The sequence below is a fragment of the Porites lutea genome, chromosome 7, assembly GCF_958299795.1.
Source record: "Porites lutea chromosome 7, jaPorLute2.1, whole genome shotgun sequence".
NCBI lineage: Eukaryota > Metazoa > Cnidaria > Anthozoa > Scleractinia > Poritidae > Porites > Porites lutea.
In genome coordinates this window covers 8276800-8304740 of record NC_133207.1, presented here as the reverse complement: position 1 = coordinate 8304740, position 27941 = coordinate 8276800, and the positions used below count along the sequence as shown (strand labels likewise).

Here is a 27941-nt window from a genome sequence, read left to right as displayed (position 1 = left end):
CAGCACACCAAAGAGGGTTTTTCCGCAAAACCCCACACAACTAAAGCTTAAGTAAAACGATCAGGAAATAAAAAGCAATTCCGACTGACTTTGGTAGGTAAAAAAAAAATGCGACTTATTCTTATTCATTTCGTTAGTTACAAGAATTTGCTACGTCACTCAGTTTACCTGCAAGAGACGAGATATCCTTCTCGCACAGAGACCAAAGCCACGGCCTGGGATATACTGGAACTTAGTATGGTCCACTGACATATTTCATAGTAGCTGTTTGTACCATTAACCTCAATATCACCAAACGTACTATTTATGGTCCTGGAGCAACCTTAGAGAGGACGATTTCAAGGAAGAACGCTTAATGATGATGATGATGATAATTATTATTGTTGTTGTTGTTAGTCGTAGTCGTAGTCGTAGTCGTAGTCGTAGTCGTAGTCGTAGTCGTAGTCGTAGTCGTAGTCGTAGTCGTAGTCGTAGTCGTAGTCGTAGTCGTAGTCGTAGTCGTAGTCGTAGTCGTAGTAGTAGTAGTAGTAGTAGTAGTAAGTAATAGTAATAAATTGCTTTATTTGCATGACCGCATCATTTGACAGTATTGCAAAAGCATGCATATGACAATCAAAATATAAAACAAACAGCACTAATAAAAATCTAGAAAAATTCAGTTACATTACTAACAATGAGTCACGTATTTTCATACAGGAGGAAACAAACTTCATAACTAACTTATTTACATGATGTTCCTTCGAATTCATTATCAGTTTTATGCTTTCTGGAGATGATTTCTTGTCAAAGTCAGGTATTATTCGATTGATTTGATTGATAAATGCCTTTCTCTGTACTGAGTATTTGTTACATTGAAAGAGGAAATGAATCTCATCTTCCACCTGATTTGAGTTACAGAAGGGACATAATCTATTTTCTCTTGGCAAATGATCGATTTGGTATCGACCAGTCAATCATAAGTTTGTAATTACTTATTTTAAATTTAACAAAATTCTGTCGTTCGTCATAATGTCTTAGCTGGTAGAGATAATCAGATGTAGAATATTCATCTTTAAAAGTTTTATAAAATTCTAGTTGTTTTGAATTTTCAAGGGTGTGCCGCCAAAAAGATAGATATTTCTCTCTCATTTCTGTGGTATATCGTCTAATTTTATCATTATCTATAGATTCAGCATCTAAACTGGTTAGATTGTATTGTTCAAACATGTTTATGAAATTGGAAAAATATCCTGAATTATTCATAGAATGTGGATTCTTTGACATAAGGAAAGACTGTTTGACTATAGAGTCATTATCTTTGTTGTTGGGGTAAACAAAATATTTCATAATTTTCTGATTTATCGGGATAAGCAGCGACAATCTATCAAGTTCAGCTCTGCAAGCTATGTTAGAGGCCTTATTGCTTACCTCTAAGTAACGTTTACAGAATTTGAGGTGGATTTTTTCTATTGGGGAGCTATCCCATTTTTTAAAATCTTGCTTGGTGTACATTCCCCATACCTCGCTGTTGTAACTCAAGATTGGGAATACCATGGTGTCAAAAATTTGGGATGCAGTATTAGGATTAAGTTTGTTAAGAATTGTCCGCTTCCGAATACTAGAAAACGCGTGAAGGGCCTTGTCCTTTAAGTGTTTGAGTGCAAGTGTAAAGTTTCCCGTTGGAGTTAAACGTGTACCTAAATAAGTGTATTCTTGGACAATTTCAGTTGACTCACTGCCTATGTTGAATTTGATGTCAATAGATTTTTTTGGGCGTTTCTGGAATATCATAATTTTTGTTTTCTTCGGATTAATATTTAGCTCCCATTTGTCACAATACAAGGAAAGCACATTTAAAAAGTTCTGTAATCCAGTTTTCGATCTTGATAGAATAACTAAATCATCTGCGTACAAAAGTGAATTTATTTTTTTCCCATTTGGAGGAACAAATGGGTCAGATAAGGTGTTTTCGAATAAATGTGGTAGATTGTTTAAATAGAGGTTAAATAAAAGAGGGCTTAAAATACAGCCTTGACGTACACCTCTGGAATATGAAAAAGGCTGTGTTTCGTTTTCACCGATTTTGATAGAACATGTCGAGTTGCAATATAAAGGCTTTTCATGAGGTTGTACAAGTTTCCTCCTATATTCGTTTTTAGCAGCTTATAAAACAATCCTTCGTGCCAAACAGAGTCAAACGCTTTGCGGAAATCTACGAAACAAGCGTAGACTTTTTCCTTGTGATAATGCACATATTTATCTATTAGGGTCCTTAGAGTGAAAACATGGTCTGCAGGGCGGTTTTCAGGCAAAAAGCCAATTTAGGAATTATGTAATATCTTATTTTCCTCAAAATACAAGTGAAGTCTTCGATTTAAAATAGAACAGAATAGTTTTCCAAGGCAACTAGAAACACATATGCCTCTGTAATTTGTTGCATCACTCTTATCACCAGATTTGTAAATTGGGTTAATGAGGCCTTGACACCAAACATCTGGCATTTTTCCGGATTGTAAAATTAGGTTAAAAAGTTTGACATAGACAGGCATTAGTGGTTCGAGGCTTGCTTTGATCATTTCATTTCGTATTTTGTCAACAAATGGTGATTTCTTATTTTTCAATTTCTTCGCCGCTTGACGTATTTCCCCCCTCAGTTATCTCATAATCGAGATGAGTAAACTGTTTCTTTTCGTGTTCTAAAGAATTTAGTTCCCTATGGATTTCATGTTCATGCATGGAATCCGTCGGGTCAATAGAATGCAGAGATTTGAAATGGTGAAGCCATGATTCTTCTGAGATTGGGGCAGGAACATTTTCGTTGAAAGTGTTGCTCATCGAATTTAAACAATTCCAAAATGACGCCTTGTGAGGATTTAAAGCTAGTTCGTCGAGTTGTAATGTTTTTTCTTTGTGAACTCCTCTCATCTTTGTCTTTAGGAGTTTTTTGTAATCATTCGAGGTTTTGTGATATCTTTCCCGCACTTCGTAGTTGAGGGGGTCACGGTGCTTTTCATTTGAGACTTTTCGTAATTCTTGCCTTTTCAAGCGACATTCACAGTCGAACCATTTCTTGTTGGATGATTTCTTAATACGCTTATAAGTTTTCTTAATTAGCTTTAATTTTTAGGCATAGCTTGGAGGTCTCTGTTAGAATTTTCATAGCGTTTTCTAAGGAGATATTCACATCTTCGGTGTTTCTCTCCATATATTGTCTAATTAGAATTTGGATTGGTTCCGTGCGCAGTGCGTTTTTGAATTTTAAATGTGAGTCAACTTACCAGCAAAATTGCCGTGGTAATTTTGATAATCTATTGCTACTATTTGGAGTGTGCGTTTCGTCTCCAATTAGCCTGGTGTTAAGATTGAGCCATGCCACGATGGCACTATGATCCGATAAATAAGATGGCTGTTTAACAACAAAATTTGCAACGTTGAGAAATGTGCACTGATCACATATTAGATAATCAATAACGCTCGTCCCGTTTTTTCCATGAAAAGTGGGTCTGCCTAGGGTATCTCCATTAACTCTGCCATTAACTATTCTTAGGTCAAAGGTTTTACAAATTTCCAACAACCGTTTCCCATGGCTATTTAAAACATTATCAAAACTATTTCTTTGAGTTGGCTGGAAAGCCGATTCCGACTGATCGTTACTAATTATAATGTTTCCTCCTTTGAGACAGTATCAGAGTATTTCCCGGTTCTCGAGTTAAAGTCACCCATGAGAATTATTGATCCTGTCGAAGAAAAACGTATTATGTCTTGTTCTAGCTGATAAAAAATTTCGTTATCGAAGTATTTTGAGTTACAGGGGGGTATATAGACACCACAGACGTAAATATTCTTCACTGAATTTAGAAAACGATTCTCAATTTTAAACCAAATAAAATGCTGAGTTGTTTTAGTGATGGAAATGTTTTTATGGAATTTGTTCTTATAAAATAAAGCGATTCCTCCGGAGTTACGCCCACCTCTCTCCGACTGATTAGGGGTGGGACATTGGAAAAAAGATGTGTATCCCGCAATGTCCAGATAAGAGCAGTTGCCAATTTCTGTTAATAATATAAAATCGGAGTTATTAATAACACTCAAAAAATCAGTATTATCTAAATTATTTCCAAGCTATTTCGAAGAAAGGCCATTAATATTCCAAGCGCAAAAGGACAATGTGCTTGAAATATCGGGACTATCTTCGGTGTCCGTGATTGTATAGAAAAAAATAAATGGATTACTCTTTATACTGGTATAAAGTTTATCATAAATACTTAATTCAGTGGCAAGGGTAAGATGCAATTGTTCATACAAATGATTATATAAAACGAAGAAAGGATATGATTTCCTGAGGCATTGCTGAATCCGTTAATTTGTTGGAGGGGCGAGTTTCTTCACCTGCGGTTTCCATTTTAGCGGCCTGTGGAAGCGTTTGTTGCGGTGTTTTGGATTATAGATGCGATATAGTTGGTGGCGGAGCTGGGAGTATCTGGTCCGGCAGGGTTTGCATAGGAAGTGGAATGCTTTATTTGAGGCATTTGGTTCCTGATGTAGTGAATTTTGCAATGGTGTTGGAGGTATTCTTTGTGGAAGTTGTGGTGTGACAAATGGTAACGGCGGAGGTTGAGTTTGAAGAAGGTGAGGCCAACGAGGCGCTTGAGGTGGTGTGTTCTTTACGGCATTGCTGTATGATGTGTGATGTAATAGTGGCTTGGGACCTTGGGAAGAAGTCGGTTGAGTTTGTGAGGATCTTTGTCTTTGGACTGGCATTGTATTAGAAGGAACTGTAGGTTTTGGTCTGGCACGACCGCGAATTGCGTCCTTACGGTTTTTGGCGAAAAATTTTACATACCGTTTAAGAATATGTTTCTGATCGTAAAGAATATTTGGTTGATTCGCAAAGAAGTTGTCATGTTTGACTAACTGCACATTGGGTAATCTTGAGCAGCTACTGATCAACTGATTGTTTATTGAAGTTATTATTGGTGTCGGGATGTCGCTGCGGGGAAGAAGTGTTGAGTAGAATATTTTACTTAAAGGAAATTTCGTTGAGGCTTCTGTAATCAATATTAAGATGTTAGAAATAAGATCTTCAGGAGAACTGGTTCTTTCTAGATCGTTTGTTCCTGTGTGTAATATGAGTAATTGGGAGCAGTGTGGATTTGACTTTGTAAGTACGATCTAGCGTGTTCAATCAGTGGAGTTCTAATATACTTCACTTCCTGGTTTGAAGAAAACATTTTTTCCATGTCTAAAAACTTTTCATTTGAATCACATAGAAAGATCACTTCATTAGAATTATTGGTGTTGTTGGTAGCAGGGGACTTTGGAGGGTGGTGGGAATTAGTGTCTTCGGGTTTGTTTTGTGTTTCTTTTCTTGGCGGATTTTCTGGTGGATCTTGAAGGGGAGAGAAAGAGTTTGATGTCGGTAGATTAACAAGCAGTATCTCATCATCTGACCATTGGTTGTCTTTTGATGCAGGAATGGCAGCTTTATTCTTTGTGCTATCATTGAATTTGTCGTCTATTTCTTCACGAGAGGTCTGGCTCAACGTGTTAGTTGTTTCCGGCGGCAGTTGTATTGTTTCCCAGAGGGCTTTAATTTGTTCCTTAAGAAAGGTGATTTCCGCTTCAAGCTGGTTCTGTTTTCTTCTCATGGTTGCGTTATCCTCCGATATTTTCGCATTTTTCTTTTGGAGTGCTTGATTTTCATTCTGTAATTTGGAAATTAAGTCAGCGTGTTTTTGTAAATCGTGATTTAGAAGTTTAGTATTGTTTTCCAGATCATCAGCAAGGCCCCCTAGGGTTGTTGTTTGTACTTTGAAACTGTGATCTAGTTGGGCAGCTTTGTCTTTTAGGTGCTCGAGGTTACCAGTGTTTGTTATTTTAAACTCTGTAAAATCGGCTTCTAAATTTCCGACGGTATTTCGAAGAGTAGTTAAGGTGTTTAGCCTACTCGGTGTAAGGGAGAGTTCAATGGGTGTTGACAATTGCGTTATACTTGTATTTCCTTTGTCTGCACTGGGTGTTTCTGTTTCTGTTATGTCACTGAGAACATTTTCAGCATTTTCCACGGTAGTGTCGTTTAGTTCCGAAGCCCTTGTGTCCGCAATCTCACATCCTTTGTACTTTGGGAAAAACTTTTGGAGTTCTATATGGAATGTAGATTTGTTCTTTGTGCTAACAGCGCTAGGGTTTCCTGACGACCCGAGACTGTTAACAATAGATAGCAGTGCAGGAAATTCCTGTTGACTCCACTCGGCGAATTTTTTGCCTTGGATCATGATTCTGCCAGTGGAAATAAAGATAGTTATGGTGACCATTTGATCTTCAATGTTATTTTCTTCCTCGTGAATGTGCATGATGATTTTATCGCTTTTGGTTGGGCAGCTATGTGACTCTTGTTCTTGCCATGTTGCTCGATATCCCATCACGTTCAGGTGATCAAAGTATCGCACAGCGAAGGTTTTGATCCATAAAAGTAGCCGGTCCTCAGATGTTACAGAGGAGACAATCTTAGCAGAAGATTTGTAGGCTGAAAAATCGATTTCTTCGAATAAAACTGATTTTGATTTAGTGGATGAGTGAAATTTGTCGACCAGATATCGGTGAAGATCATCACATGGTTTCATGTCCACCATTGAGGCTGGCTTGAATGTTACCTTTTTAGTTTGTCCAGGATTATCTCCAGGCTGGAAAGAGGGGTCATCTTTGTCTTCATCCATGTATATTTACGTTTTGATAAGCTTTTATTTCTCGCACCCTAAAAAGCAGTGACCATTTTCAGTGGTCACGTAATAGTAGTAGTAGTAGTAGTAGTAGTAGTAGTAGTAGCAGTAGCAGTAGCAGTAGCAGTAGCAGTAGCAGTAGCAGTAGCAGTAGCAGTAGCAGTAGCAGTAGCAGTAGCAGTAGCAGTAGCAGTAGCAGTAGCAGTAGCAGTAGCAGTAGCAGTAGCAGTAGCAGTAGCAGTAGCAGTAGCAGTAGCAGTAGCAGTAGCAGTAGCAGTAGCAGTAGCAGCAGTAGTAGTAGTAGTAGTAGTAGTAGTAGTAGTAGTAGTAGTAGTAGTAGTAGTAGTAGTAGTAGTAGTAGTAGTAGTAGTAGTTGTTGTTGTAGTAGTAGTAGTACTAGTAGTAGTAGTAGTAGTACTTGTAGTAGTAGTCGTAATGGTAATAGGACTGAGGGGAGTCCAATTCGGGCTGTAATCAGACGACCGCGTGACGGGAGTCTGATTTGTTTAATAACGAGTATGTTTACAGACACGAATTGGACGACACAAAGCCATTTAATTTCGCGCATTTAATAAGGCATGACGCGTACTGCCCTATCACATTGTCCTATTAGTGCTGAAATCAGGCCTATTGATAGCCAGTTAACCTGTGCCGCAAACCGTCTAAATCCCTGACTATATCGAGTTCTCTATAGGTCTTTTTATAAGGGAAAAATCTTTATTAAAATATGACCAATTTACATTCCATTATCATAGACTAAAAGCTTGATGAAATAAAAATATTAAAAGATCCTAAAACACTAATTTACAGTCTCACGTCATTATCGACTTTCTTATCACACTCTTGGCTAGCTTTTAAGTGGCAGTCATCAATGAAATCCCCTTGTGGGATTTTGTGGAACGGTGTCCTGGAACCTCTTACGCATGTGCGTACCGACCTTAAAATCTCAAAATAAAGCAATGTTCTAATCCGAGTAATAGCAATGTGATAAGGTTTCTCGTTCTTTTCTGAGAGCTTCTCAGCTAGGCGTTTGAGGAAGCAGTTGCAGTCGGCTCCCATCCCACCGTTGGTTCCAAAAACTAGGCGAGTGAAAGATCTCATTTCAACGTTCAGCACCCTTTGTTGATACTTCCGCTTTTTCTCCCCCTCCTAAGGAGTGACAAGTCCGGCTACCACGCAGGCTGATAGCCAGTCAGCTTTGAGAAATTTGTTATAGATATGATTATTATCTTCTTCCTAGCCAATCACAATTCGCCAGAGCAAACCCCTCACAAGCGCCTAAATTTAAATGGCTACAAAAAAATAAATAAAACCAGGATAGTCTGCTGAGTTACAAGGCGCCCAATTTCTTCTACTAAGGAACGCAAATAACAGTAATGAAACTATGAAATAATAACGCGAAATACTTACAAGGCAGGCTAAAAACGAGGTTGAACAAGAGGTAGATGATGACTGAGATACTGTTGCTGTGAACTCTCGCGCGAAACGATGGTAAATAAACGGTGAAGCTTACAAAATAATGCCAAAAATTATACAGAAAATTCCAACAGAATATGAATTGCGATGACTTAGACGAATGTGAAAGGCATGTGCACCAGTAAACAAAGAACTAGCACGATTAACATATTTAGCGATTAATGCGGCCGCAACACGCCGACTTCTTGTCAGGTCTTGTCAATACAACCGGACGTTCCATCAGTTAAATATGTGAACCATCGTGACACCTCTCTTTGAATTTGGTCCTGTTATACAAATGCCGCGGTAAGAGCCAAAATTCACTGATATCTTTTGCTCGTTTTAAATTTTGTAAATCCTCCTTCGTTGTTATTTCCTTTGCCCTTATAACCTTGCCCTATTGATGTTTGATAGACTTTCTGAGGACCAGCGCCAGGCGCTGAATATAGTTCGAGAGGGACATAATCTCTTTATAACAGGCCAGGGTGGTACGGCTAGGAAGAACAATTCCCTTCTATCAAGTATTTTTTCAGCAGGGTAGGGTGGCTTTGGGCAAATGATATATCGGTCCCCAGAAGGGTCACCTCAGGACTCCCGGGATGGATTTTTTTTGTACAGTGTCCAGGCCTCATTTTCCTGGCCGCGCGTTGATCTGGCCCGGCTGCTTCGGCGAACATATTCTCGGTCTGTTTGGATTATATCCTTCGAGTTTGTCAAAGTCTGTGGGATTCGTTTCTCTATCTGGGAAAGCTTCATTGGTTTCTATATCTGCTGCTATCCTATTTCTACGATCCTGGCATGTTTATTTTTCCGTTGGAGTTCGAATTTCGTGGAAAAAGTTGTGTTGAATGAGAGCATGTCGGCGAAAATGGCATCTCGTGTTTCCTACCTTGTATATTATTATTGTATATAGAGTGAATTTGAACAAATTACTGCAAATTATCACGAAACTTCGTTGGAGCAATAAGGACAACAACAATTAACTGCATAGTAAGTTTCATTGATCTTTATTTAGTATTTCCTAGAAATTTTAGGATCTTATTTTTACCCCATACAAACGCTGTAATTTTATTGGAACCGTACTGTGGTACTATCACAGAGCCTGGGTTACCTGTGCTAAAACATGCTTACCTGCATCGATGTTAAGTCCGGCCTTTTTTTTTATTTCTTTTTATTTTTTTTTTATACAACCAAAACAACTCAACCTCGTCCCCAGGTCTTTTCGGTAAAGGTTCCTTAACCTATAGCGGGCTGCATTTTTGACGTCATTTCCTCGTTAAACACTCATCAGTAACTGGTTATGGTGAATTATGCGTGTGCTTTTAGCCAATCAGAATTGGGGAAATATTTTGAATGAATAATAATATTTGTTATGAATTCTAAAACCAGTCCTGTGTGCTGATGAACATGTTAGAAAATTAATAGTTAAAATAAAGACCCAGTCTCTAAGGTTTTCGGTTTTCCGGTTGATTTTTGACCACAAAATAGAAATTGAGGCAGTTTTTGCACCTCATACGGACCTACAGCAATGCAGTGCAACATTGCGAATTTTGTCAAACTGTAACTAATTGCTCCGGCCAAAATAATTACTCTCAAAGCCTGAAATCCGCTAGTAATTAGTTTTATTGATCCTTTATCTTTACAATTTTAAAGGTTTAAACCATCAACTCTTCTTAGAATTATAGAACCAAGGCAATAATTAACTTTAGTCATGCATCGGACTCACTCCCTTGTCAAAAACTTCAAATTCAAGTAACTATACAAGAAGCTCACCTTTGCAGGACCTAGTGCAAATCATTTAAGAATTTGTTCATGCTTAGCGTGCGTATATCGAGTTATGGATGCACGCGGGAAGTTTGGAGAGCACGAAAGATGCGTAAGAGTTGCACGAAGCGATAGCCGAGTGCAACTCTAGCTTCTTGAGTGCTCTCCAAACTTCCCAAGTGCATCCATAACTCGATATACGCACAGCTAAAAGCATGAGCAAATTCTTTTATAACATAGCTGACAAAAATGCTTGCTTTTTGATTAACTACAAAATTCTCGTAACGCGCGACACAATAACAAACGGTTCTATTGGCTGATTGCGAACACGCCACAATCCTCTAGTTTGAATGAAAATATTCTTTTTGTAAAAGTGAGAAAGAAAATTTGCTTCTTTTTTCGTTAACGATCAATGGAAACTAAGCAGAAACAAAGATAAAAGAGTCTTAAAGTTCACCTAAAGTTAAAATACTAACATGTTCGTAAGAAGTCGTGGAGTATGGTTTGAATTTGCTGAAAAGATGTTTACGTTTTGCTCGGCGAAATCCAGAAAACACGTTTTTTAGCGAAGACGAATGTCATCCTTCTTTAAACGTACATTCATTTACGAACATTGGCTGGTCATTACGGCTTCTTGAGAAGACCTGGCAGCAGTTGTTTTTGTGACTAGTAAATTTATGTCTTCTTGTGTAATTTGTGTTGTTATTGCGAGATAAATTTTCCTGCTTAAGTCGGATTGTCCCGGGAGATAACAAAGTGCATAACAAATTTAAAAACAACAATAAAAACGGAGATTTTGCCTTTAAATGTTGTTGATGACCAGTTGGTGTCTGTTCTGTTCCCAGTGAATGTCTTTCAGCCAAAATTTGCTGCCGCTTGTCTTCGACAAATTGGCGAAACGCGCAACTTGCGAGTTTTTTTTAATTCGGCTTTATTTTTGCTGCTTGTTGGATCAGGACCTAAAAGGTCAATGCCGATAGAAAAATTGGGCAGTACTTCACTGGTTTCTTCCATATTTTAAAGAGAAGGAAAAGTGCACTGCAGCTTACAAGACAACAACTTTGCATCCAGGTTAAAAAAAAATGCTTGCGTCATGTTATTTACGCACGGGCGTGCGTAAATAAAGATTTTGTTCATAGCGGCTCAATAGGACTTATATAGGGCAAGCACGCGCGCTATGTTATAATATGTATTATAGCATAGCGCACGTGCTTGCCCTATATAAGTCCTATTGAGCTGCTATGAACAAATTCTTCATTTACGCACGCCCGCGCGTAAATAAAGTTTTTTTTTTTCTCATGATGATGTGTTGAGCAGTGTTTTTCGTCTCTTTTTCCTAAGTACCCAAAAATCGACGGCAATGATGGAAAACCTTCTAGATTTTGTTTGAAATTTGGCTTCGTTCTAACCATTCAAAACGAACAGCAAAAGCGGTCAAGATGTTTCGCAAATAATAGAGCCTGAATGATTAGTTGAAAAGTCTGCCTTAAAGACTGACATTTAAGTGGGAAAAGACCAGAAATTGGTCCGCGTCAGAAAATATCCAGTTTGTATAAAGTGTCATCCGTTACTAACGTTTGTGTATCCTTTACAAAACAAGTTAATTATAAAGTAAGTTTAATAACGAAAAATTGCGTACTTTTGTTCTCGCCGAACAATCCGACTAAGGCAGGAAAATTTCTGTTGCAATAACAAGACAAATTACATAAGAAAACATAAATTTATTTCTCACAAAACAACTTACTGCCAGGTCTTCTCAAGAAGCTGTTATGACCAGCCAATGTTCGTAAATGAATGTACGTTTAAAGAAGGATGACATTCGTCTTCGCTAAAAAACGTGTTTTCTGGATTTCGCCGAGCAAAACGTAAACATATTTTCAGCAAATCCAAACCATACTCCACGACTTCTTATGAACATGTGAGTATTTTAACTTTAGGTGAACTTTAAGAATCTTTTACCTTTGTTTCTTCTTAGTTTCCATTGATCGTTTTACTTAAAGAATTTTCATTCAAACTAGACGATTGTGGCGTGTTTGTAATCTGCCAGTAGAAGCGTTTGTTATGTGTCGCGCGTTACGAGAATTTTGTAGTTAATCAAAAAGCAAGCATTTTTGTCAGCTATGTTATAAAAGAATTTGCTCATCCTTTTAGCTGGGTGTATATCGAGTTATAGATGCACTTGGGAAGTTTGGAGAGCACTCAAGAAGCTAGAGTTGCTCTCGGCTGCGCCTCGAGCTACTCTTACGCATCTTTCCTGATCTCCAAACTTCCCGCGTGCATCCAAAACTCGATATACGCACGGCTAAGCATGAACAAATTCTTAAGTTCCGTTTATGCTTTGTTGCTATCAGGTAAGTTTTGGTAAGTACTTGGTTACTAAGTTTCGGTCAGATGTGAGACGTAAGACTTAAAACTTTCGTTTGGCTATGTTTGAGCAGTTAAATGGACCTATACATTACGATCCCGATAGGTTAGCTAGCCTCAGGTTTAATCCTTTATTATCTGAAACCTATAAAAAATTTAGCCTTTGTAGCCATCATGATCCTGATGCTAATTTCTTCTCGGAGTTAGTTGACTGCGAATATTATACCGAAGAAAACTTCAATGAAATTTTGCATCAGAAAAATATATTAGAAGTCAATAATTGTTTACCACTTCTGCATCTTAATATTCGTAGCCTTCATCGTAATTTGGATAGCTTAGCCAATTTGCTAAAGAATCTAGAGTTGAGGTTCTCTTTTATTGGTATAACTGAGACCTGGCTTCGAGACTCATCGCATCATACCGATATTTCAGGTTATAATTTTGTCCACAATCAACGTAAAGATAGGACAGGTGGAGGTGTAGGTCTATATTTAGCGGACAATTTTGATTTTAAATGTCGACCTAACTTAGTTTTTTCTTGCACTGAATGTGCTGAGACTTTGTATGTGGAAATCAATAGGCCGAAAGAGAAAAGTGTAATTGTAGGTGTGGTTTACAGGCCACCAAATCAAAATTTGCAAGATTTTACGAATAGACTGGATTCGTTGCTTGCAAGTATCTCTAAGGAAAACAAGATTTGCTATGTTTTTGGTGACTGGAATCTAGACTTAATCAACCACCATTGTCACCACACAACTGGAGAATTGTTAGAAACTATGTATTCAAGAATGTTTTTTCCATTGATGACACGTCAGACAAGAATAACTTCTAACACGGCTAAGCTAATTGATAATATTTTCAAGAATAATTTAAACAACTTATCTGTTAGCGGGCTAATGTTTTGTGATATATCTGATAACCTTCCGATTTTCACACTGCTTCTTGATCAAAACAAGAACTTAAATAAAACTTCTTGGCTTTCTTTTCGTGACAAAAGTGGAAATAATGTCGCTAAGTTTAAAGATAGGCTTGCAAACGTTCATTGGGATGAATTATCTGAATGTAAAGATACTGATTGCGCTTATCGGTGTTTTATCGATAAATACACTACCATTTACAATGACTGCTTTCCTCTCAAAAAAGTGAAAGTAAAGAATGTTACTTTGAGCAAACCATGGATAACTAAAGGTCTTCTTAAATCGGTAAGAAAAAAAAAATTATTATACAAGCGTTTCCTTGCTAACCCAACTTCATACCGTGAGAAACTTTACAAGAGTTATAAAAACAAATTGACACATCCCCTTCGCGTTGCTAAACGTCTCTACTACAATAAAAAGTTAGATGAATATAAATCAAATGCAAAATCAACTTGGAAATTACTTAACGATCTTATTAACAAGAAGAAAATTAAGTGTAAGTTGCCTTCCATCTTCAAATCGAATGAAGAAGAAATATTTAATCCTACTCATATAGCAAACCGTTTTTGAGAGTATTTTGCGAATATTGGACCTAACTTAGCTAAATCAATTCCGGCGTCTGACAAATCTCATCGTTCTTTTCTGAATGGAGGCTTTATTAATTCATTTTTTCTTCAATCGGCATCAGAACAAGAACTCACTGAGATTTGTAGCAGCTTTCGATCCGGTACTGCTCCAGGATATGATAGTATTTCAATGAATGTTGTTAAAGAGTCTTTTAACTTAATCTGCGCACCATTGACGTATATAATTAACTTGTCTCTCAATTCTGGAGTTGTACCCCAAGAAATGAAAATTGCACGAGTTATTCTCGGCTTGCACTGTCACGCAATGAAAAATAAAAATGCAAACCATTCAATACAGAAGGACTAGAATCTGGGAAATGAAAAAAGATAAATATACAAAAACCCTTGCCAAGAATCAGGTCTGTGAAATATTTCAAATGCGAGATATTGGGAAAAACGGTTTACCTAAATTTATAAAGCTTTGTATGGAAACGCCATGTTGGTGTCCCTTTCAGGAACACCAATATGGTCGCCGGATACCAACAGAAACATCTATTTTCGAGTTTTTCTACTAATGCGTGAATTCTTCGCTTGAGGAACTCATAAAGATTACAGTAATATTTATTCTGAGACAAGGAATGTTTAGATTGCAAAATCTCCCAAAATCGGTAATATTTTTAACCCACATGAGAGTTTTCCCGGCCGCCAGCTAAATGCCGCGTCACGCAAAAGCCTGGAAATTCAAGCGTCCTCTCTCGCAAAACGAAGAACCCTTTCGAACCAAACATTTGTTTATGTAAAGATGTTTAGGTACTGTAATACCTCGTGAAAGTAGAAACTCAGAAGAATCGATAGTTTCTTAGTTTGATTTTTGATGACGTCACGTGCAACCCAAGAATTCCATTGTTTAAATCTGGTGATAAATCTTTGTTCACAAATTACAGACCCGTATCAGTGTTACCAGTTTTCTCAAAATTCCTAGAGAGAATCGTCTATAATCGCCTTATTAATTTTTGAAATAAATATGATATTCCTTCCCGGAATCAGTATGGATTCAGAAAAAATTATTCTACTGCACATGCTTTAATCCAATTGTATGACAAGATCTTAAATGCACTTGATACTAAAAGGGTAACTTTAGGCCTATTCATTGACCTATCTAAGGCCTTTGATACAGTAAATCATGAAATTTTGTTCGACAAATTAGAACATTATAGAGTACGTGGTATCGCTTTACAATGGTTTAAAACCGGGGGGGGAGAGACGAGGTCTGGGATCGAGAAACGATGTTCTCACAACTTGCAAAGCGGTCACCCTGCGTGGTGGTCAGCGGGTAATAGATGTTTTTCCCACACTAAATATTTTGATAAGCTAGAATCAAACCGGCAGAAGAAATGATTAAAACATTGAAAAAATAATATCATGCATCTTTGTTTTTCTTGCATATCGTATTTTTATTTTGGTACTGAAATCGCGGGGGAGAACTAAACCGCAATCGGGTTGACAATCGTGTTAGATCTTAACCAACAACAACATGCTCGATCGATTTATAGGTTACATCGTTTTTGCCGAGCGAGGACATCAAAGGACTATGGAAATTATGGTGCTGATTAACAAAATATTGGGAAAAGAGTCAAATTTATCGGAGGTAAGTGTATTCAAGAGAGCCTTATAAATATGAGCTTACAGCTGTACATACCATACCTGAATAAACATATAGTCACACTTCATAACGTTTCACTTCGTTTATTACGATCAGTCGACACCTTGAATCCAAAAGTAAAATTCAAAACAATCCTAATAAACGAATCAAAACTACTACTGAAAGGTCTGTACCTTGAAGCGACCTGAACTTTCCTAAGGTTTGCAGCAAAACACTGCTCGATAGCTCAACTCTTCGGCGGTTCTTATCAGCTATACGCAGCTATATGTTGCATATTCCAAACTCTGCCGAGGGAAATTATTTAACAGGAAAAGATAACCACACGCTATGTCTGAAAAGCGACATAAAACCAAAAAATTGCGATTTACCAAAATGTAATAGTGAGAAACAGTCCCGCCTTGGGCCGCCATGATTTTGTTTCTTTCAAAACCGATGAATCTATGGTTTTTGACGTAATGCGCATGATCAGTACACAAATCCGCTGGCAAGACCCTTGCTGATCGCTTTGCAAGTTGTGAGAACATCGTTTGGATTTCATTTAAGAGAATGTATGGGAAGAAGCTTCCCCCTCCCCCCCCCCCCCCTAGTTTAAAAGTTATCTTTCTTGTCGAAAAAAAATTGTGCAATATAATGGTTACAACTCTTCATCATTAGATATCACTTGCGGAGTCCCTCAGGGATCTATCTTAGGTCCCCTGTTATTCTTAGTATATATAAATGATCCATGTAATGTGTCAAAGGTCGTAGAGCTGATACTATTTGCTGATGACACTAATATCTTCTATTCGCATACTGATGCTTCCTATCTTATGGAAGTTATAAATTTAGAATTGAAAAAGATAACGTGTTGGTTTTATACAAATAAGCTATTTATTAATGTTAAGAAATCTAATTTTATCATATTCAGACCGAGACAAAACAGGCAAACACTTGATCTAGCTTTTAATATTAGTAATTATTCGATTGATCGTGTTAAGGAAGCTACCTTTCTTGGTGTAATTTGGGATGAACATTTAACATGGAAATCACATATACATAATGTTACTCGGAAAGTGTCTAAAGCCATAGGTATAATTTATAAATCAAGTTTTTGCCTTAATAATTCCTCCTTACGGATGCTTTATTTTAGCCTTATCTACCCATACTTATTCTACTGCGTGAGCGTCTGGGTATCGACCTACCCATCAAACCTAAGAAGATTAATCACACTTCAAAAACGGGTCATAAGAATAATGTCGAGGAGTGCTTTCGATGCTCACACTGACCCCTTATTTAAAAATTTAAAAATTCTGAATCTTGAGAGTATCTACAAACTTCAAATAGGAAAATTTATGTATCAATACAGATCTGGCTTACTTCCTTATAGCTTCAATAACATGTTTTTGGTGACATGCCAGATGGATTCTTATGGCACTAGAAGTTCGGAGTCTTTTTTATTTACCACAATGCAGGACTAATATAAGAAAGTTCTCCATCAGTTTCCAAGGCCCTAAATTTTTTAACTCTCTTAGTTTTGAAATTCGAAATGCAACAAGTACCACTTCCCTTTGCTGTAAGCTGAAAGCATTCCTCTTATCATAAATAGTAATATATATATATAAGATGAAATGACGAAATTCAAATTGATCATCAACTAAAAAGTGCTCAATGGGTTATATGAAACTGTTGAAAGGGTTGCTAGGTAACAAAAACATTATATAAGAGGGATTATCTGTCGTTATAAAAAAATGTGATATAAGTTATAGCTGATGCTCCTCAATCAATTGGGTCGAGCGCTCTACGAAATACGTTCTACTCAAAAAATGATTATATATATATAGATAGATAGATAGATAGATAGATAGATAGATAGATAGATATATACTTTTGTTTTCTTGCACGTGCGCCCGTGTGCATTTACACTTGTTATTGTCTAACTTGTGAAAAAACTTGGTTCAACAATAAACTCTCAGCCACAAATGCTTTCAAGTTAGTTTGCAGTTTCTCTTAAGCACGCACCTGGACAGCGCATTTTTTAATACACTCCATCAATAAAAATGCTTCGTCACTTGCTACAGATGCCATGGCATTTGGCCTACCAATTTGGTGACGCCGTATAACTCGCGGATCGGCTGCTTCACGGGATGTTTTCCTCATTCCCAAAATCAACTATATAATTCGCCATTACAAGTTTGTATCGCAGGGGGGCATGTATTTTTCTAAAAAAAAAAAAATTCAAAACGACATATCAAATTGGAACAAAAACCCCGACGACGAAAAAATTTATCGTTGAACCGAGTTACAAGTGACCGAATTCCTCATTCTTTAATTTTCAAGAGAATGCAAATCAAGAGAATTGCAGAGAATATTCGTGCATTATTTTTTTAAATTGACAAATTGGAAAAAAGAACCTGACGAAAAGAAAAATTATTGTTGAACCAAGTGTTTTCACAAGTTAGACAATAATAAGTGTAAATGCACACGGGCGCACGTGCAAGAAAACAAAAGTATATATCTATCCATATATCTCTCTATATGAAAACCTTTTTGAAAACGGGTGTATATGTATATATATATATATATATATATGTATATATTTTTTCTTTTTCTTTTTTTTTTTTTACCCTTGCTCTTTTATTTCATTTTTTTTTTGTCTTTTTGTCATTTGGCTTTTTTTTTAACCTAGAACTATGATTAGTACGGCTATCTAATATATTTATTTTAAGATTTACTGTAGCTCTGCCATTGATTTTCCCATGTGTAATTATGATAATATTTTGTTCTAATTATCTAACTGAGGGAGTCCATTATTTATAAGCCCGGTGGCTTCTCTTGGGCTTCCTCGCCATGAGAGTTTAAACAATTAGATTTGTTTTGCTTTGTACAACTAATGGCAAACAAAACAATAAACAATAAACTTTCCCTCCCAAGTATCGCAGAATGATTGTTACAAACCGAAGCCAGATTAACGAGGATATGCCACCCTAAAAATTGTTCTGTCACGGATAAAGATTTGCAACCACCATTTTGAAGGTGGCCATAGTTTTAAAGCAATGAAGAAGAAAGACAAGGTGGTCGAGTCAACTTTAACATTCGCCATTATTTGCAGGAATGGCTCCGAGCCGTAGCCGCCACAATTGTTGACGGGTTTTAGAAGGGAATTAGCAAACCTTACATCACCCACACAACCTACACCAGTTTATACTGCCTTATCAATTTTCAAATAAATGATAAAGAAGAAAATAAAAGATTGGAAAACTGTCGCCTGTGAGAACTTTTCTTTGCAGTTTCTGTTGTAATACTTTAATCAATAATCATCGGATGAGACCTACAGTATTAAGGAAGAAATGAAAAAGAAAGAAAGAAGAAGAAGAAGAAGAAGAAGAAGAAGAAGAAGAAGAAGAAGAAGAAGAAGAAGAAGAACTATGCAGATAAAATACCTGCCCTCGACGATCCCTCATAAAATAAAATAAAATAAAAAAAGTAAGTAGTGTAGTGGAGTGGTAGGAGAGTAACTACAAAATATTTTGATTAGATTGCAAGCCTTGGAACAAACTCCTTTGTCCGGAGGAAACACTGAGTTATATCTAAATATTGGCCAAGGGGGACTGAGGATAATTCTTCAATTTCATTTCATATTCATGATATTTTATTAAAGACGTCCAATAGAAAAATGTGCGCGAAATCTACCTCGGGCACAAAAATCACTTCATACGGATCTTTCAGAGACTAGTTCTTAACAAAAATGAATTTATCAGTAAGGAGTAATTTTACCCGCGTTGCTGTTAGCTTGGCCCAGTTAAAAAAAATAAATAAATAAAGATTGGGGATAACAAAATATTTTCGATTCCCTTTTCAGAGACTAATTTGATTTTCAGTTTTAGGTTAATTAAGTGACCAAAGTTAGTGTCCAAGACCACTTGTTTCATCGGATTTTCAAGCAAAAAAAAATCATAATAGTTAGTAACAAAAGTGAAATCCAGCAGATACTTACTGTGTTGAGCGTTGGCCAGTTGAAGCAAAGCAAATACTAAGACTGAAACAAATAAACAAAGAATTAGCTGGTAAAATGACATTATGACACTTGATTAACTGTTTATTTCTTTGCCAAATTATTTCGATCCGAATAGTTAAGTTCGACACCAAGAGGTCTTTGCACGGTCACACCCAGAAGTAATTTAGCTTCGGGCTGATCAATAGTTAATGATTAAAGGGATAGTTTAAAAAGAAAAAAAAAGAAAAAAGAAAAAGAAAATAAATTGCGCGGTAATTAAAAGAATGAACGAACTTAATCGAAACTGCATTTCCTTTTAATTACCTTACGATAGTCAATTTGTTCTATAAAAATTATTTTAGAAAGTTCAATGGTAGGCACGCCCTTAGGTCAAGGGCCACAGTCTTTTAGAGAGAGAGAGAGAGAGAGAGAGAGAGAGAGAGAAAAAAAAGAGACCCTTGATATGAATTTATAATCAACTAAAGTGCGTCAAACTTAAGTGCGGAAGTTTAAGGTGGCTCTTTCATTAATACTGGAGCTTTTAGCAGTGACAAATTTTCCGTCATAACTTTTTCGTTTTTAACGCGATGGCTGAGAAACTTTGCAAAGAGCAACAGAAGTCATTCGGTAGTAATGTGAAATATTCCGATTTCATTGATGGTAAATATTTCTTGAGAAATTAGCGCTTAAAAGGACCCTACTGTTCATCATTGTCATTCGTCCCCCCTGGGTGAGGTGCGAATTCTTCGCAGAACTGCCACTCGTGCTCATTTTGTAATCATAAACAAAGGTGCTGGACGGTTCTGTCTGAGCTCTGACATGAGGTAGCGTCCAATCTCAATACCTTTTCCTGAGTTGGAAGCAACGAACAGCAGTAAACGTCGCTGAAAATGCATTGCAATACATCAAAATGTATGCAACAGGAGTTTGAGCCAAAACTGCCAAGGGATTTTTTTAAAGTGTCGAGGAACAAGTCATTCTACTTCAGAGCAAGGTTTGGAGCAATTTATAGTGCTTCTAAAACTAAAAAGTACCTTTTAAAGAATAGCACGATAGGCAATCGGTTTTTGTTTTAAGGATTAGCAAGCATTGAATTTACTTGTCCCGAAAATTCAAACTGGCGTCTCCTTCTACCTGATAATAATTTATTTTTGAAATTCCAAAACAATTTCACAGCTGAATTTTGACCGACAGTTACGGACTTCTGCTCCAGCCATTTTTCTGAAATTCCTCTGGCTTATTTATTATATCAATTAAAGCCGATACCAGAAATTTCGGTAAAAAAATATCAGTTATTTTTTTTTTACTAGACGCGATTTTCTTTGAACAGTAGGGTCCTTTTAAGAGCTAATTTTGCAAGAAATATTTATCATTAATGAAATCGGAATATTTCTTACTTTTGCCGAATGATATCTGTTGTTCTTTGCAAAGTTTCTCAGCCATCGCGGCGTTAAAAAAAGTTACGACGAAAACTTCGTCACAGCTAAATGCGCCTGTATTAATTACGGAGCCACCTTAACTAGCCGTCCATAACATCGGCGTGTCTCGTATCTTGCACAATTCACATTTTTACACGCAAACGTATTGCTTCCCTGAATAAAGCAAACATTTATTGTCTTGCCCTTTTTTGTTTTATTTATTTATTTATTTTTTTATAACAGAGTTGTGTTTCGCAGCCCTAGATATTCCACGAAGACTTCCTCCTACACCCCACGTGCAGCAACTACGGTAGCCTGTTCCAGGCTCCGAGATGGTGGTGGAAAGTTAGGTGGAAAGTCGTTCAGTAATAAGAAATACGAAAAACGCGCGGGGGCTGGGGAGAGACAGGGCTCCCATTTTTCCCGCCGCCACCGCCCCCTTTCCCAAGTCGTGCGCGTCTTATTTTCGCTTTGCTCTTTTTAATACATTCCTTCTATACTATCTGAGAGCCTGGCACAGGCTACAACCTTAGGAATCGTGAATACTTTTTGTTTCGTTTGGGCACTAAAATGGCTGTGAACAGCATCAACCAAAACTGAGAAATGCGATGCGCGCTAAGTCTAACGTCAGGTGATTATGGTTGATAGCACGGCTGCGAGACCTACAATTTAACGGGTTTTTTTTTCAGTTCAGGTTTATTTGCGGGATACTTTTTTGTTAATCATTTAGTCCCTCCCTCTAAGGGTGAACTGATGTTGAAGGCTCCTACAGTTCAATTAATGGGGATGTGAAGATTTTTTTTTTTTTTTGGGGGGGGGGGGGCTTAGAGTTCATGTTATTACTTTTAAATTTGATTGCATTTATCATAAGTATAAAAACGGAGGCTTCGCTTTTAGCCCTGGCTAAATCTATATATATTGTATGTTTACATTCAATATCAAGCATACTACATATCCTTTATAATACGTATTTCATAAATACGATTCTCTGTCTATTTTGGTCTCAACAAATAACATGAATACTTTATCAATTGGTTTGATGTAATTTGTATATTATTTTGTTCGCAATATCCATAACAACTTTAATTATATGATACTTTCTTTGGTATATACTCTTTTTTTTTTTTTAATCGTATAAATATGATCCCAACATTTTTTTTATATTTATTAACAGTCGCATAATGATGTTGACTACCACAATTAATACATACAGCAGCTGATACAGTCCCATTATCTTGAATAAGTTGTTGATTTTCAAAACATGGTTCAACATGGTCGTATGAATTTCAAGTTGTTTATCACAAAATGGACAATAGCTAATAAACTTTACTGAGAAACTGTGCTCTGTATACAGCTATTTCGAGAAAGATGTAGGAAAAAAGTGCACGCGACAATCCCGAAAGGTAATATGGGATATGATCAATACACTGTTTCTGACACTGTAGCTGTCGAACCTACTTTTGCTGCGTCGCTTTACCACCAGGAAACATAGTCCATGGCCTCTCGTGCCATTCTTTCAACATTTCTATGAAGAACAGCGATCTCAAAACCACCCACAGTACCTTTCGGGATTGTCGCATGTACCGGGGGGGGGGGGGGGGAGGAGGGTACTCGATATATCCTTGAGTGGAGAGATGAGGCCCGACCCCTCATACCCTGACCCTGTTTAAGACAAAAATCGCTGATTTTCCTACCCTGTTTAAGACAGAATTCTAAGACATTCGTAGAACAGACGCGCAGGTTGTCTATCGTCCAAGAAAAGATACCCTGTTAAAGACAAAAACTGATAAAATCGATACCCTAATTAAGACAAAAAATGATAAAATGGATACCCTGTTTAAGACAAAAATCCCGAAAAACATAACCTGACTGGCCGCACGTCTCTATTAACCCCTTATAAGGGAGTACCCCTCCCGGGTCGCATGCACTTTTTCCGACAACCTTTCTCGAAATAGCTGTATGCATAAACAACAACATTCTAATGAGTCATATCCTCGATCAGGAAACCCCCTAACGTATTACATCATCGACTTCCTGTTTTTCTGAGAATGTCTAGCCATGGTGCCTTTTTCCTGTTTCATATAAACGCACGCATCCACGAAATTTTAAATAATAATAGTTTCAAAAATCTTCATCAATATATAGTTTCCCAAAAATTGAATCTATTAGATGGAGAGTGGTATTGAGATGGCTGGAAATGAGATCAAAATTCATCTAGTGCCGCCATCTCCAATACTACTTACAGCTGTTCAAAAAACTTCACTCAAAAACAATTTCAAAGGATTTTTCCGTTTGAATAAAAGTATACAAAAAAGGATGTATTTCACATAATATCAGTGCTTGCTGCAACCTCGGGGTCTTAACTGAAGATAAGGCATATTAATGCAAAATGAAGCAGACTAAATAGGCGCTGTAAATATTTATATTTGCCGTCTTTAACTTAATAAATGATACCAGTTGATAACTTTCTTTTCTTTTAAAACACAGAGACACATTTAATTTCTGAAAACAAATGTCATGTCAAACATCGACAATCATTGATATAACTTTGTTAAATCAGTTTTTTCCCGAACTTCCTTGAATGACGTCAATGCATCTATTTGTTAGCATATAGAGAGTGATCTTAAAATGTAACTCATCGCATGTAAAAAAAACAAGAATAGGTAATTAAAAAAGTAGTTTTCCTATGCTGTGAACAAGAATCTTATCATGAAACACGCTCCATGGTATTTTCACTGAGCTGGAGGTTTCATTAACTTGAGACTCAACTATGTGCATACACCACAACCATCACACAATGTGCTTACGCTTCAATATCAGGCCTCTGTCATATATGAGTGGAGCGACTAACCCTGTCGGCTTAAACTTCTACAAACAAACTAAAGACATATTTATATAATGGCAATCAACAAGGTAATAAGAAATGCTTTGAAGTTTCATTTAACTCTAGTCGGCCAGAGCAACCCTTCCTTGGAAAGAAATGCAAAGCTTCGAGGTCTTAAAGCAGGGGAAGACTTAAGCTGCCTAATTAAACATACTCAATGCATGATTGCGTTCCTAAATTGCGCATGAAAATGACTTGCAAACAAACTTTTTTTGGAACGTGTTTGGAACACTGAATGCCCGCAAATTCCCAGGTCTAACAAAAAAAAAATAGTTGTCACTTATTTAAACGATATTCAAAATGTCCCCAGTCTGTTCCTAACGTTTATTTCTGATTTGCAAATGCGGGGTATGTTGATTTTGTGAAAACCTTTGATACACATAGCAATATCCAGCAGTTTTTAATATTATTGCTCAGTTTTTTTTTTTTTTTCAGAATTTATAAACTTCAGCTAGACAAACTTTATAATATCGTTTTGACAAGACAAATGGCGGAGAATAACACGGTAATGGCGTGACCAGGGTTTACGGGTTTGAGAAAATAAATAAATTAATTAACTGAATTAGCCTTACCTTTCATGTAACATAACAACACTGTATTTATGAATCGCTTCATTTTACACTGTGCGTGGTCACCATTTGTGAGTTTTGTTGTAACTGGGATGAAAGGTTTAAGGCTCAGAAATTATTCTATGGTCACTAATTTGAATTTGCGAGTAAGCCAATATGATTTGTTCACAATAGGTCCATTGGAGCTAACTGTTCACGTGGTACAAAACCGCCAAGCTGGAGAGCAAAAGTCGCACTGGGACAAGAGAAACAAAGGAAATTACCATTTAAAGTTATGTTGCCTTTGTTTGTCTTTTCTCGGTGCGACTTCTGCTCTCCAGCACGGTCGTTTGTTCCACGTGAATGGCTAGCTGCAAAGGGCCAATTACAGTGAGCTAAATATATGCCTTGTGGTTAATTGTCATGCTGGATCCGGAAACGACAAGGAGTTTAAAACGGTATTAAAAAGACAAGAAATTATAATAGACATTTTTTTTTTTTTTTTACATATTTGGCACTTGGTTTTTGGCCAGAAGCAAAGTCTCGCATTCGTTCATGCCAAGAACAATCGGCCATTTCCGACTTCCTAACACCCGCCCTTTCAAAGCAAAGCTAAGTGCAACACTTCAGTGTGATAATGACCTTCATTTGCAAGAGAATTAAAATATATATATATTTTTTTTTTTCGTATCAATGGCTTCGCACTTATCTTCGCTTTCAAACAGACGTTTGGGGTAACCGGGATATATCCTACTAGCTCATATTGTAAGCGTATGCATGGAATAAACTTCTAGCCTGTAGCGCCTGTCATGCAGGCTAGGCAACTTCTCAGTAGCTTGGGAAATTTCGTATTCAAGGATTACAGACATTGCGGTCTTAGAGACATTCTTCCGCTTATGAAGCCAATCGGTGGTTTCAAATTTCTAGGGGCGAAATATATTGAACCTTGGACGTACATGCAAATTCATACCGCCATTCATACCGAGAGTTTTTGATATGTTGCAGCATTTCGAAAGGATTTTACCTTTAGTGGAAAGCCTTTGATCTTCCCTACAATATAAGGTATATTTTATGGTTAGTGGCGCTGCTGGGAGCCAGTGACGTCACCAACAATGGTCGCCATCTTGGATTTTTCAGGTTAAAACAGCGAGAAAAGGTGATTTTTTGTGCTTGAGATGAAAAATAACACATAAATAAGCACGTTGCATGATTTTAGCCACAAAGTTTACTTTTATTTTTTAAAAAAGGAGTTAAAACATGTACTTTTACTCTAAAATGGCTCGACCACCTCTTACTTATGACGTCATATCTCGTAACCATAGAAACTGACCATCACTGAACTGAACTCAAAATGCGCGCGATGGATGAACGAACAGTGACTGAAAACATCAGGTGCTGATGTTTTATCCTCTAGGGGAAAACTCAAGGGGGGGGGGGGGCATCCACCTCCCTCCCCCTCCCTTGTACGTCCAAGGGTTAATATAAGCCTGCATACAAAATAAATTATCATGTATAGAACACTAAAAAAAACAGTACATGATATATATATATATATATATATATATATATATATATCTGTCTGATTTTAGAAAAAGGTAACTATCTCAGAATCCCAACCATTGGCTAGTGTAGCTTTCTAACTCACTGTCGTACCGGAACGGTCAAGCAGCAAACAGTAGTTTTCAACAACAACAACGATTTATTTATTAGCGAATGATAAAATGGTGCTATACAGTGAAACCCCTTGCCTAAGAACCTATATTTTACGAACCTGTTTAGTCTAGAAATTGAAACAATTTCTTAGTTTCTAAAATCTCTGAAAAAATTTGCCTGTACCCTTGGGCAAAAGTTAGATCAGTCACTGTTCAGAATCCTCTTTGAAGACATACCTGCATTATCGCTCTAACTGGACTGTTTAAATGCCAATGAGGTCAATACTTTAGGTTTTCTTTATATGGTCATTTTTACATAACGTCTTATTTGGTGTGCAGATTTTATATGAGGAATAAGCTGAACCACTAAATTCTCTTGGCTATATTGTATGTTTCTTATTCAGAACATAACCTATGTAAGAACCTAAATAGCCTTAACCTGTACTAACTACCATTTATATATTGAAAAGAATAACCTGTTTAGGATAACTTTGAAAAATCCAGGTTCTTAGTCTCTTGGTACGTTTTACTGTAAGACAAAGGCAAGGCGAAGGAAACTGAGGTGCTACGTTAAAGAGGAAGCTAATTAGGACACACGATTAATGTTCAAGTGAAAGGTATATAATGATAACCTTCAATCGTCAATCTCGCTCCCCTCTTGGATACATGGTAGGGCAGCATAAAAACGCTCGGCACGTTCACTTAAATATTTTCTAGCTAGATTTAGACACTGCTGCTTTACATCTTCACGAATTGGCCTTAGTTCCTGCCTCAGTGTGGTCAGTAGGTCTATTCGCAGTGGAGTTGCTTGCCTTTTCTTTGTGTACGAAACTAGCCTGGGTTGCTGTTTTGGGTCAATAGTGAAACGCACGAAGGCGCAGTCGGGATGATCTACAACTTTCAGATTGCCCCTGTCATCAGGCTGTTCCCCAATTCCAACATTAATCCACGCGATTTCTTTGACCTCAAATTTCTCGTGCTGTAAATCTTCGTTTCTACTGACGTATTTTAACTTTAAAAATGACTTGTAGTCCTTTATCATGTCCAGACCTACCCAATAGACCTTGACGTTTGATAAACCACTGCTGACTAGAACGTTTTCCCAGTCTTTGGGTGTTTCAATTTTCTCTTGGGCGTTAAAAACTTTTTGAATGTTTCCAAAATATCTATCGCACACACTATACGAGTGGCCCTCCAACAAAAATTTTAAGTCTGTTCGTAGGAAGTCTCCTCTTGTGACCAGGTAATCCATATAAAAAAATAGAAAGTTTTGCTTAAACTGAGCCGGAGAATTGTCACACCACACTATAAGATGGTCATACCTGTCTCGGCCTTGCTCCGTCTGAAGTTTTTTGAGAAAATAGTCCAAGATTGAGATCACTTCATTTGGGCCTCCACCAGCAATAGACTCGTCGTACATAAAACAGTGTATAACCTCCTGGTTTGCGCAGTATATACCCATTAGGCTTGTTCTGAGCTTTTTTGAGTAATACCAGTCTTGAGAAGACACCTTTGGTGTAGGTAAGCTTTTGTGAAAATCCATATGCAAAGTAAGCGTTTTCGAGGCCATTTTAGTCCATGCAAAGGGGCCTGACTACGTGAGGCTTAACACATCGTGCCCTCTTTAACGCAGTACTCAGTTTACTTTGAAACTTATGTCTTCAGTTATTTACAGCTTGCGCTAGTGGCTCGATATTCAAAAAAAAAACACTACCGTTATCACTTACGTTTGCGACAGTCATTGGAAGAGAAACTTAAGAGAGCGCGCGCAGGTCTTGCACACAGTTGTCTTCACATTAGGGACCCTAAGCAAAGACGACTTTGAGCGATGCACGTCAACCGGAAGTGAGGCCTTCTCTTCTTTTATATGCCTTGACGCTAAAAAATTTGTATTTCTAAGTTTCTTTTCTCTTATAAAGACGATTTGCCCGGGATTTTGAACCCATCCACTGCCCAATGTTGCAAAAAGCCCACTTCCGGTTGACGTCCGTCGCTCAAAAACGCTGTTGCTTAAGCTCCCTTTTGGAGCCAAGAGTCAC

The 27941-nt window shown here is 37.3% G+C and overlaps 1 long non-coding RNA gene across 1 annotated transcript; it reads right to left on the bottom strand.

Annotated features, from left to right (window-relative positions):
* Positions 1-170: 170 nt before the first annotated feature.
* LOC140943673 (uncharacterized) lies at positions 171-24406 on the bottom strand. The gene is made up of 3 exons (XR_012166622.1): positions 24275-24406; positions 19401-19436; positions 171-322 (listed from the first exon to the last, which is right to left on the bottom strand). It is a non-coding gene; the product is annotated as an uncharacterized lncRNA (long non-coding RNA).
* Between the last annotated feature and the right edge of the window lie 3535 nt (positions 24407-27941).